Below are 13,116 nucleotides of genomic sequence, written 5' to 3'. Positions count from 1 at the left end.
TTTATTTATTTATTTATTTATTTATTTAATATGAAATTTATTGTCAAGTTGGTTTCCATACAACACCCAGTGCTCATCCCAACAGGTGCCCTCCTCAATGCCCATCACCCACTTTCCCCTCCCTCCCACCCCCATCAACCCTCAGTTTATTCTCAGTTTTTAAGAGTCTCTTATGATTTGCCTCCTTCCCTCTCTGTAACTTTTTTTTTCTCCTTCCCCACCGCCATGGTCTTCTGTTAAGTTTCTCAGGATCCACATAAGAGTGAAAACATATGGTATCTGTCTTTCTCTGACTGACTTATTTCACTTAGCATAACATTCTCCAGTTCCATCCATGTTGCTACAAAAGGCCATATTTCGTTCTTTCTCATTGCCAAGTAGTATTCCATTATATATATAAACCACAACTTCTTTATCCATTCATCAGTTGATGGACATTTAGGCTCTTTTCATTAAGGACATTTTAAAACCTCATTTTCTGTTTCTTGGATTTAACTTAATTTACTTAACCATTCTCTTAGCACATGTTTAGGTGTGTGTATGAAGGTATTGCTATTATACATAATAAAGAACTACCGTTTAAAATATATTCCCCCCAAAATTAAGCCACAACATTTAATGCTGGTGAAAACACAGTAAAAATAATTCATGCGTACATTTTTGGACCTTCATTTTAATGTTCTGCTTTTAGTAGTTACTCATTGAAGGACAACTTTACTGCTCTCTTTCAAACTATGTGAGTTTAAGAATTTATATCCAAGAAACCTGTTTCTGCCAGGTTTGCTGTTTGAGCCTCCTTTCTCTAAAGATTAGTTTTTAGGGACTCTTTTGAGGAAGACTCACAACTGGTACTGTCTCTGGGGATTTAAGACTTACGCCTTTTTTAACCAAACACTTCACCTCCCTCTAAGCTACCATGTTTTGAGTGAGTAACACCACCAGTTTTAGGGTTTTGTAACATTGCCGACTGCTCTTCTAGGTTTATAATAAATCAGTAAGTCATAGGCACCAATATTATTTAAAAAATAAGGAGTGGCTGGGAGGTGTAGGGTTGTTTTTGTATTTATTATTGTTTTTAAATCAAGGGAACAAAACAGTGAGTGATTGATGGCATGTTGTTTCAACTCAGTCTCCCTGTTAGTGGATCCTCAGCTCCTCCTCAGCTCAGGATTGGGTCTGCCCAGCCTGTCGAAGGGCTCACCTGAGGAAACTGGTTCGTGCTATGGCTGTGTTATGTGGTTATGAGGAAATGCACACCTCACCTCTTCTCAGGGGGGCCCAACCGCTACTCATAATTTTCAAGTTGTGTTTTTATTGCCTCTGTCAGATCGTTCCTAACGCCATAGTGGTTTCACATACAAATCTAAACCAGGGACCTACATGCGTGGAGGCTACCCTTTATTCACCTCTATCCAGTGCTTGGCTTATATTAGGCAGTGACTGGATGAATGAGAGCTAGCTACAGAGCAGATGAGTTTAATGGTTGTTCTGTTGCGACAGTTTGAAAACACCTAATCAAATGTCAAGTGCACATGTCATCTATGGCATTTCACTGATGCCGTGTCATTGATACTATTCCCTGAGAGATTTTTTTTCAGTAAAGAACCTGCTGGTGTAGTAAAGCACACACACCTACCTGAATTTAACCCTGATCCCCTGATCTGCTTTGTGGCTGCGGGACTCTGAGCGGGTTACTTACCGTGTCTGTGCTTCAGTTTTCTTATTTGTTACTAGGGAGATTTAATGGTACCTGTTTAATAGAATTACTATGAGGAATAAATAGGCAAACGCATCTAAAGCTCTTGACACACTGCAATTTCAGAATATTGGTGGTCTCTACCATTATTACTTTTATGTTTGGTGCATGATAAGGAGCACAGCAGTAAAGGTTCTTGGATCTAGATGGGTCTTGCAGTTGGATAGATGATACTACCCTGTTCGGGGTGGCTGTGTCTCTGTGTGATTAATTTTGTATAAAGAAATCTGCTTCCCTCAGCCTGGCCCATGTGCGCTAAATGAGATAGCGGTAGAGGTTTTCTCCAGGGTAAGAGAATCCCATGAGCAAGACAGAGGCCTGTGGCAGAATGAAGCAGGGGAGGGGCTGCTGGGCTTGCACAAATTCCTTTTTCCTTCCCTCAAAACCTTTAGCCTCATTTCCAAGAACATCTTGGGAGAGACCTCTTGGTGAGAGAGTTGCTCTGTCACAAAAGGTAACTTGAGAGCAGTTTCCTGTCTGTCCTTGTTGCTAGCTCTTAGTAAGGTCCTGCTTTGTACCCAAAGGAGGCTTTGAACATCAGTTGTCTCGAACAATCCCTAGTCTTATCGCTTATTTTAATGTTCCTTGCACAGGTCACTCTTGGATGTGGTGCTCTGGGCAATCTCACCCCAGAATGCTTCCCTTCCTTTATTTAACCTCTGACCTGTGAAAACAAGAGTTAATCAAGAGTTCTAAGGTAGCTAAGAGGAAGGGGAAGTGTTTGGTTACAAATTAAATATGAACAAGTCATAAGTCATAAATCCCCAGTAGCGCTACCAGTTGTGTGTCTCAAGTTGCATATGGTACAGGGTGTTTGGGTTATAAATTCAAGTTCAGGGCTCTCTGATTGCTTGAGGTTAGATGCCCGGTTGGTTTTCTTTGGGCCTAAAATCTCTTTGCCTTTTAAAACATTACTTTTATTGGACCGGCTACCTTCACATCCTACTTTCTCTCCATGTGCCTGTCTGTCCTTCTTCCTTTCTTTACCTGCCTGCCTGCTTGTCGTGATTGGTGTGCTGTTCTGTGAATTGAGACAGAACTGCCCTGAAAGAAGTGAAGCATATGGAAAAAGTTGCCAAGGAGAGGCATTGAAGCATAGAGCGTAAATGGGTTTAAGAGACAGCCAGACACTTTTATAGAGAGATTTGCGATGGAATGATACAGCATTCGAGCAGAGATCAGGGGCGGACCTGAGCTCAAATGAGTGCTACTCGTGGAAAACTGATGCCCTGTCTAATCCAGCATTTCCTTAATTGTCACCATAAGCATACATTTAAAGCTTTATACTCTAAATTTAAAAAGGCAACACAGCCTGTTTAAGAATCTGTGACCTGGGCCATGATTTGTCTAGATAAATTCTTAGAAATCCAGATCTAAGGTAGCAGAGGCATTAGGTCTTGGCATGAAGCTCTGGAAACTTAAAAACTGAAAACACCGAAGACAGTTTAAATCCAGCCATTTATATTTGTGTTTCTGGATCTAACATGTACACTAATACCTAAAGCAATAAAGAGCTGACACATGACTAGTGTCCCTGGAGCTGGCAGAGTAAGAAAACATGCTGAATGGCTGGGAGGAAGCCAAAGTTGGATTGCTCAGAACACTTCCAGCAGAGGGACTTTTGGAGGCAGGCTTTCATTTATCAGGGCATCACAGTGAGAACCACAGGTAAGAATTCTAAATCCTAATTTCAGGATTGATCATTGCATGGGATCGTGCTGTGCAATTAATAATGTGTTGCATGGAGCGGGCAGGGCAGAAAACCTACGGGACTAGTTTTGTGTCTTGCGTTGTGCTTTTAGTAGCTGTGTTGTCCCAGGTAGGTCACTTCACTTGTCCGTGACTCCGTTTTTCTCACCTGTAAAATGGGATGATGATCCATCTTCTAGAGTTGTAAAGAATAATACTTCAGAGCTCCTGAAGCTTGGTAAATGTTTTCCCTCTTTCTCCACTTTTCGCTCTGAAACGAGAATATCATCAAACGGTGTCTCAGTGGGTTCATTAATTTTGTTGTTTACTCCTGAAAGTAGGACAGGATTTCTTGTGTAGCCATTTCTTCTCCTTGCTGTGTTTTTTTTTTTTTTCAGTAGAGACAATGTATTTCTCTTTTAGTCTATGAAAGATTCTGTAAGGTGGGCCTTGGTTAGAACCTCCCTAACCCATTATATTATATTATGGTAGTAATTTAAAACCATAGAATAAGATGCTCTGAATGGGGGGAAAAACTTGTAGGTGTGTGAATACAGGAGCAGGCTGCATCATAAGCTCTCTTAGGAAAATGATGAAAGGCCTGTGCGCTCGCCCTCTCTGGGCTCAATGGAAAATATCTGAGAATTACACTCAATTGTCAGTGCAGGTGTCATTACTCCAAAGATCTTCTGTTACCAACACTTCACCGGTGATAACAGAAAAGTGCCTCTGTGCTTTCCTCCTGAGCAATCTCCCTCAATCACAGCGACGCTGTCATCGAGAAGACGACAGCAGATCTGCTCTCTAAAAGCAACAATTATTGAATACCCATCAGGAGAGAAAAGAGCCTTCTTACCAAAGTCAAATCCAAGTGTGTGTTTGGGTAGATTTATGTAAGCACAGATGTTTTATGGGAACTTTTTGTGTTTTTTCCTAATGCAAATTAATATTTCTACTCATTCAGTACATGCGATATATTTTCCTGCATAGATGTAGTAGGTATCACAATGGGATGCTAATTATGGACATAAATCAGAGATTTTTGAGCTTAACTGGCTACCGTAATAAATTTACAGTTCGATGTTAGCAGCTGTGAGCAAAGCAGAATGCTCACATTGAGTGAGACTAGCTTTGATCTCCCAAAGGGGGTAGTTTGTTGCCCTAGTCAAGTTCCTCTGACTTCTGATCTTCCTAGCACTACGAGTATGGTCTTGGCAGGGAAAAACATTGATTACTGCGTTCCAGGCACAGTGGTAGGCACCCTCACATGTCACCCTCATAACAGTTGTGTGAGCGTAGGTAGTGTATCCCCATTTTATACATGGAGGGGGGAAAAATGCCTCAGGCCACAGCTAGGGACAGAAGTGATACTCAGACCCAGGTCAGTCTTCTGACTTTGCACTCTGTGTAAAAGAGATCAGCAAGGTCATTTCTGTGGGAAGCCTTCCCAGAACTTCTCCTCTGTTCCCTTTATGCACCTCTGCCCTCACACAGGCCCTGCGTTGCTGACGTCATCTGCCCATGTGTCTGCTTTTCCCTCCTTAGACTGTGGGCTCCCCAAATGCTGAGACCTTGTTCTCTTTCCCCGTGTACCTGATACAATGCCAGGCATTTACTGGATGGGCCTCAGTAAGTGTGGAGAAATGTGTGGTTTGACGGACGATTGACTGTCACATTTGCAGAATGAATGATCTGGAAACGTGTGATGTTTGGACTGTAAACGTCACTTCGGTTTTAAATTCCAGGAAAGCATTTATTGAAGCTTAATGTGGTTAGCTCAGGAGGATGTGGTGTGCTTTTCTCATAAGGATGAATGTGGACTCTTTGGTGCTAAAGCTGTAGTTTGAAAACTGTGGACCGGCACACATGGGTGGTTTTGTTATGCGTACAGATGGGAGTGCTAAGAAGATAGGTCTTCTAGAAGGCAGTGTAGTTGGGATCTAGGGTCTTCTCTACTTCCCAGCTCCTGTTAGGAGGGCAGGCATGAAAAGTCTAGAAGTGGAAGAGAGGAAAACTCATGGTGGAGCTTTTCTCTGCAGGTAAGTGTGGAGACCAGAGTATCTTCTGAAGAGCAGGAGAAATGGGTTAGGGACGGTAGAAGAAGGGAAAGTTTAGAGCAGACTCTCTTGGGGAACTTGGCCTGACAGAGGATTCTTGAGTAATTCTAAAGGCTCACCTGTGCTTGAAAAATTAAGTGGCCAAATTAAAACAATCAGCTTGGTTTTGTGACATTTTCCCCACAGTGCTTGAAGTCGGAACAAAAAAAAGTAGGTGCTGGTGTTCACTTGTATTGGATGGGTGGGCTAAGGGCAAGAAATCGTAACTTTGTGGGTCCTTCGTGATCTACTTTGACTTTTACTCCAATTATTTGTCACAGACTCCAGCAGTCCACTGGCAGGGGTCAGTTTTGGTTCTGGATCATTTTCCTAACCCAAATGCCCTGTCTTCCAGTAAGAGTTGATTGACTGTTAACTCTAGTGGCAGTGGCCCTAGTAGAAACTGCAGTCATGAGTTACAACTGTCAAGGGAACTTCTGACTTACTGAATGTCTAACATGTGCCAGGCACACCTTAGAGATTAAATAGTCAACACACAGCCGTGATGCCTGCTCGCATGGAATTGACACTAATGGAGAAGACAAAGAAAAAAAAGCATACATTATAAACCATGGTGACTCAGCATGTAGGGTGAGCCCAGAGGGCCTAACGTTCTGGGAATAAAATCTGTATTTAAGTGGGGACCAAAATTTTATAGTAAAAATTAGGGGAAACTTCCTTTAGGATTTTATCTAGAAAGAAATGAAACGCAAATTTTGGAAATAAATTGAGTTTGGCAAAACCTAGCTTTTATACCAATGATACATTCTTTCTTAGAAAGAGTAATGAGTCCACAATGGTTTTTTTTTGTTTTGTTTTTTTAGGGGAGAGGTTGTGATTTTTCTGACAAAATGACACTCTATGTTTGACTTTCTCAGCATAGTCATAAAAAGCCATTTTTCCAAAAGTATTTGACGACTTTATCAATTTCCCCAAGGCCTCTCTTAATCTTTTGATATTGAATTCATCTTCTTTTGATGTGACTGTGGTGCCTCCATCCTTGCTTTTCTTGACTTTTCTCTTTGTCCCTTGTTATCTGGTCTGAAGCTCCCACGTCTTCATTTGTGGGTTACTTTCCTCAAATCCAAGCATGTGGCCAGCATCTTAAACCAGGGCTTCATGAAATCCTGCATCCTTTGCAATGGGTGTGGTTTTATTTACATTTTATCGTAGATGTTTGGCCACCAAGACCCTGACGGAGGAGCAGGGATAGATACTATGTCAAACCAGAAGGGGCGAGTGGGGACTTACTGGTTTAAGTGGCCACATCATTGGTTTTTCCTCTCGTAATGGCTCATGCTCTCCTATTCACTCTCGTGACTGCAGGGCATGAGGATTTCCTGTACAGAGTCCTGAAGGCACCTCTGCCCCAGACAGAATCAAAAAGAGCTTCTCAAAGCTGAGATTGGCGAGAACGTTAGGTAGAGATTCCAGGCACCAGACTTGGGTGCGTCTGCATCCCTCAGTTAAATTCGTTAGGTGGCGTATATCTTCTTATGGAAGAAGAAACCGAGTCTTCAAGAGATTGCTTTCCTGAGGCGGCACAGCTAGAAAGTTTCAGAACGGAGATTGACCCAGGGTTATTACTCTCCAGCACATGCCGCGCTGCTCTGCATTTTTTTTTTTTTTCCTTAATTGTGGGCCGGGGGTGGTTTTTTGAAAACTTTAGATACTGAATGCCAGATAGCCTTAACCAAAGGATGCTTTGTCATCCGATGAATCTTGGCAACATCTGACAGGAAACAGGGGAAAAGAGGGATATGTCTCTTCTCTTCAAGTACCCAACGTGGAGTTTTACAAACTCCTTAGGCAGTGGAAATCACTGAGAAAAATTGAAGAGCGTATTCAATTCAATTGTGTCACTCTTTTTAGCGTTAAGTTCATTCCAGACGTCAGTTAAAGCAGCTGTAGAGTGCTCAGGGAGGTGCTACTTCATTGTATTTCTAATATAATGGTGTCTCGGTGTTTAAATGTTAAAATTTTATTATAAAGTACTTTTTATTATTTATATTAGAGCCCAAACATCCTCTTGATTGTCTTAAAAATTAGGTATATAACTAGATTATCAAAGACTTTCGGGTAACAAAGTGGACATGATCTGGGCAGGCTGAGATCCACTGGACCGTGCCGAGGGGGAAACCATCACTCTCCACCTAGTTCTAAATACTCGTCCTCAGACTGTTACTTCTCTTTAATTGTCGCTTTGGTTTCCCAGTGATAACAGAATGAAGGGATGAAGGGGAGGCCCATCAGTTCGGCATGTGACAGGCCCTCTGGAGTCTGGCTTTTTTGACCCGTACCTTGCCTTGGGTCCTGCAGCCAGCACCCCCTTCTCTCTGGCTCCTCCAGCTGCGCACAGGTCTCCAATCGGGCCCTGAGGGACAAGGCTGAGAGTCATGGCTCTTGAGATTTTTTTCTGTCTCTAATGCTCTTTATCCCCGCCCCTGCCAGCCTTCCTCCCATACATGGAGAACGACTTCTTGAAAACTTAGCTGTTGCTCAACCTTCTCTGTGCCCTGGGGATTGACTTCCCCCATTGCAAGCAGCTGTTCTCTCTATTGCATGCTCCTCCCGATAGCCATGGTTTTAGATTTTTTATTTTCCTAGCTCATATTATTATTCTGTATGCTCTAATTGGTCTACGTATGCTATGTTTTTAAAAAGTTTGTTTATTTTGAGAGAGAGAGAGAAAGAAAGAGAAGGAAGGAAGGAAAGAAGGAACGGAAGGATGGAAGGACGGAAGGATGGATATCCCAGGCAGGCTTCACACTGTCAGTGCAGAGCCTGATGCGGGGCTTGAACTCACCAACCCTGAGATCATGTCCTGAACTGAAACTGGACACTTAACCAACAGAGCCACCCAGGTGCCCCTACTTACAGTATTTCTGATGATACAAAAGACCTTTTCGATTCTCTCCTCTCCATTTTATTACAATTTTGAAACAATAACATACAGAAAAGTTGTGAATACAACACAAATGCTCCATATGAGAGATGTTGCCAAAATAATACCCAGTAGCCCCCAAATACCTTAGTGTATTTTTTAAAAAGGACACATTCTTTTACATAACTACATTATAATCATCACAATCAGGAAATTAGTATTGGTTTTGATACAGTGCTGCCGTGTAATACTTGGACCACCTGTATACGTGGAGACGCAAGCTGTAGTTAGAATCACGTGTTGCATTTAGTTTCGTGCCTCTCTCGTTGTCTTACTCTGGAAGAGCTCCTCAACATTTCCTACACTTCTGTGAACTTGACATTTGGCTGTTAGCTTGTAGAAGGTCCCTCAATTTGGATTTATCTGATTTTTCTTCCTTCCGTGCCTAGAACGTGATGGAAGTATTCTGTCCTGTTTCATTGCATTCTGCCAGTTGATACACCAGTTCAGTTCATCCCGTTACTTGATTGAGGTCATGTCTCCCAGGCTTTTTCCTTCTTTTTCCCTTTGTAGTTCAAAAGTGTATTGTGAATATCCTCATCTTCTCTCATCCTCATCAAACTTTCAATTCATTTATTCCTATTAGCCCAGACTCACGATTTCCTAATTTATTTATTGTTCTATTATCTCTTTCTATCATAATTTGTTTTGGTGCTCAGATTGTCACAGATTTTGTCAGCCAGAACCCCCCTCCCCCAACTGGCTTTTGTGTCCTGTCGGCATGTCCTGATCATGTGTTGAGCACTGCCTTTTTTCTAGTACAACAAGATATTTCCCAGCCCCAGCCTTGAAGTCAGACATTTCTTCAAGGAGCTCTGGTTCCTTTTTGTGGCAGATGGTCCTTAGAAACCAAGACCTGGACACTAAGCATGCTCATCGTAATTGGGGTGTCTCTGCTTCCGTGCCCCCTCAGTGGCTAGAGCTAGAGAATATATGTACATATAAGGTGTATATGCACATTATATACACACATACATTTGTCTTTCTGCTCATTTTATCTGTCTCCATGATTTCACACAGTTTCATCGAATTCCAACGTGACACCATAGGTTCATTCTTGTTTTTTCCTGGTCCATACTTGTAACTCTCTTCTCTGATAGTAGTAATGGTTTCCATTATGCATTTACATACTTGATCGGACTCGCTCCGCTGCAGGTCCTTTCCTCCGTGGCCGCCCTCCTCACCCCACTTGGACTCTGACATCTTAGGCAGGGCTATTCTGTTTGGACTCTGACCTCTGAGGCACTGCCGCCTCCTCCTACCGTAGACATTCTTCTCGACTGCTTGGACTCTGCCTCACCACCCTTCATGGAAGCCCTCCTACCCAGTTAGGCTCTGCCACCCCACACTGAACTGCCTTCCAGATGCTTTTTTCGCTCCTCTTAGGTTCCAATACCAGTCTAGCCAACCTCTTTCTCTTGACCTAGATGCTTTCCTACCAGTACCAGGCCTTTGCCCCTACTTAAATCTTTACCCCCTCTTGAGTGCTGACATTCCAAGCCAGGCCACCTTCTGTGTGGATGCTCCTCTTATCTTGCTGGAGCCCTGGCTTTCCCTTGCCAGGGAACCCTCCTCACCCCACTCAGACCCCAGCACTCTGTGCCGGGTTGCCCCTGAAGGAGGCTCTCCTCCTTCCCCTCCTCCTCACGCTTGAACTCTGACCTCCTGCTCACAGCTTTTGCTCTCTCAGGTGGCCACCTTCCTCACCTTGGTCAGTGGCTGCCTCTGTTGCTCCCTATCACGCACACCCCTGCCTTGTTTGAGCTCGTCTGATGTCTCTGAACTGAACTATTAGCAAGAGATGTGGGGAGAGCTGTTTCAAATTTGTGATGGCTTTCTATCTAAATGCTTAACGACACTGGCGTGGAATCCCATCATACATACACTTACACAAGGTCACTTAGACACGTGTACACACACAAAACAGTGGGAACGATTATCCTGACAGTCCATTCAGTGGAGCGAGATTAGAAAAGTAAGTCATCTGTCCTCAGTTGGACTTGGTTCCTGAGTTCAGCCGGAGGGTAAGCAGCTCTCCAAGCTGACAGATTGGAACAGAGTTTTCATTCACCGTGTCCCCCAAACTCAGGCCGGCTACTTGGTGTCTACAAAACCATGTCTGCTCTATGGTGGGGGCAATTTAAGGACTTTTACAGGTGATTTTTACTGTGGGCCATTTGACTCTAAGCACGGTCTCTGGAACCTACCCCTGCACATCCTACCAGGGCCTGTGATGGCCCCATGTCAGTGAGGCCGTGTATGTAGGAATACTCGGCTACTACCTGAATTCTCAAGTTTAAGGCTCTGTATTGCTTCACACAAAACAAGAGCCTGTTGTCCATTTGACTGTTAGGCCAGGGAGTGACGGCAGAGCCTCAGGGACAGTTACCTGAGCCACAGTTTGGTGAGAGAAGCATGGATCATGGCCAGTGCCTTGGAAGCGAGCTTGTCCTGTTTTGGCTTTGTCCCATCGAGGCTCTGCTGGTTGGTTATGATAGCTTTATAAATTGATCCAAAGTGTGAGCTAAATAAAGCCCTGGGAAAAGAATTCCAGCTCCCCCTACCCAAACTATTTTGTTGTGTACGTCTCTCTTCCCTACTAGGACCATGGCCTTCCTGAATACAGGGACCCTTTGTCCTCTGGCGATTGTGCCCTGGCCTTGGACTGAGCCCACCGCACAGTGATGCTCTGCATCGCAGACTCGAGCAGTTGCATAAAGGTAGCAAGCAGAGCAGGCCCAGGGATGTTTGGAACTGCTTTAGATGTCTAGGGACGAACAGTGTAATGGAGTGTTTGTTTCCTGTCTCTGGACCGGGAAGTAGTGTTTACTCCATGATGACAGACACGCACAGAATGGAGTGGAGGGTCTCCATATCCTCACCTGCAACCTCGCAGGCCATGCAAAGCCGTTGTGCCAGCACTAATGAAGCGATACAGGAAACGCCACTGGATAAAGTTCAGCTGTGAACCCTGGCCTCCCAACAGGGGAAAAGAGGGATCCTTTGAAGAAGAAGACAGCTGGGTTTTGGTTTCAGGACCTTAACACTGCCATCACTGGATATTCATCTGTCAGTGAACAGGGGACAACATGTGGGGAACAGTTGTGTCCGGTCAGGCCAGAGGGAGAAAGAAATGGCTGATCTCCAGGGTAACTGCAAAACCTCCCAGGACTGAGGGTTCTGCTTAGTGTAGCCAAGAAGAATTGATTCGGTGAGGTGGAGGCCCAGCGTGGGAAGCTGGGTGCTGCCTGGCCACGTCCCCTAGCAGCGGAGCACGTCCCGTGCTAGTTGATCAGCTGAACCTAGCGGCAAAAGCCTCTTGCACGTATACTGCAGTCCTGACTTCCCAGAGAATCCGGCCTGCCCCATCGCTTCATCAAGCATTCCTAAAATGACTTCAGCTTTTCTCTCATTTACTTGAGGCCGTGGTTTCCTTGCGAGAAAATATTTTCTCTTCTTCCTTTCCTACCCCCGCCCCCCCTCCTTCCTTCCTGACTTGGAGTTGCTGGATTTAACTAGTGGCATTTTTTCTTTCAAGGGATAAAAAAAAAAAAATTGTAAGCCTTGGTTGAATTTGTTTACTAAGAGTCCTCTCATCTGGGCAAGAGTTTTCGTCTGAGGGGATTTATTGTTCCCACTATAATGGCTTTTAACTCAGCCGAGGTTTATTTAACAGAATAGGAAGGGAGAAACTTATCTCCTCCCTAATCCCTCTTGAATGTTTACATTGCTCTGCCAAAGTAAATGCTGCGTAAAGTGGCAGCAGTCATTTGCTGTGTAATAGTCAATATGCAGCTGCCAGGGCTGATTGAAACATATTAACAGAAGTGATAATACTGTCATAGAAGTGAAAAGTTAAGTTGCTTATCAGTATATTTTGATAAGCTACTTAAATTTTACAGTAGCATGTGCTGGCTTCAGACAGACGTTAATGATGGAGAACTGTGCACTTTATCTGTCCCCTGGATTGCCTCTCACTTCATCTATTACCCTCGGCCGTACAGCTGGTAATCTGTACGGGGTGCTGAGTTCCCTCCGCCGGCAGGATCAGCGCTCTCTGCGCGTCCAGCTCTATCAGGAACAGACCCTGTGAGCTAAGCAGGGCGGACGTGAGCAGGACAGCAAGAGCTTGCCTGGTACGCCACTCTCCTCCTTTGACTCTCTGTCGCTTTGGAAGTCTCATATGGAAAACAAAGCCATTTCAATGAAGTGACAACGCTTCTTGGGAAGCGGGGAGGGGGGGGGGCGGATCGTTCAACAACAATTCTGTAACATTAACGTGCTTTTTGCTCGTAGTCTTTGTATAGTTCTGTTTGTTCAGTCAACACCAAGCGCTGGGCTCCATGCTTGGCCCTGGAAAGACAAAGTGAAGAAAGATGCGATCCTTCCTGTCCGTGCACAGTGTGTTAGCAAGACAGACAGGCCATTGAGTGCCAAATGGCGTGTGGAATGTTATAACGGGAATATGCATGTGACCGGGCAGCACAGAGAAGAGGGAATTAGGACATCAGGGGTGGGAACGGGACGTGCAAGGGGGAACATCAGGAGGGTGAGTGGAAACCTGCTAGAGTAGACCATGAAGGTCAGAGGGAGGGAAGGGCCAAGTGTCTGCAAGCTCGGGCAGGTTTCAG

General features: G+C 44.3%; 1 protein-coding gene across 5 annotated transcripts in view; it reads left to right on the top strand.

Annotated features, from left to right (window-relative positions):
* Positions 1 to 13,116, top strand: part of DENND1A (DENN domain containing 1A) — a 509,265-nt gene that overhangs the window by 228,193 nt on the left and 267,956 nt on the right. The gene's annotated exons all lie outside the window — the stretch shown is intronic.

The sequence above is a fragment of the Panthera tigris genome, chromosome D4 (assembly GCF_018350195.1).
Source record: "Panthera tigris isolate Pti1 chromosome D4, P.tigris_Pti1_mat1.1, whole genome shotgun sequence".
Lineage (NCBI taxonomy): Eukaryota > Metazoa > Chordata > Mammalia > Carnivora > Felidae > Panthera > Panthera tigris.
Note: the sequence above shows the minus strand (reverse complement) of the source record. Positions and strands in the feature narration are given on the sequence as shown.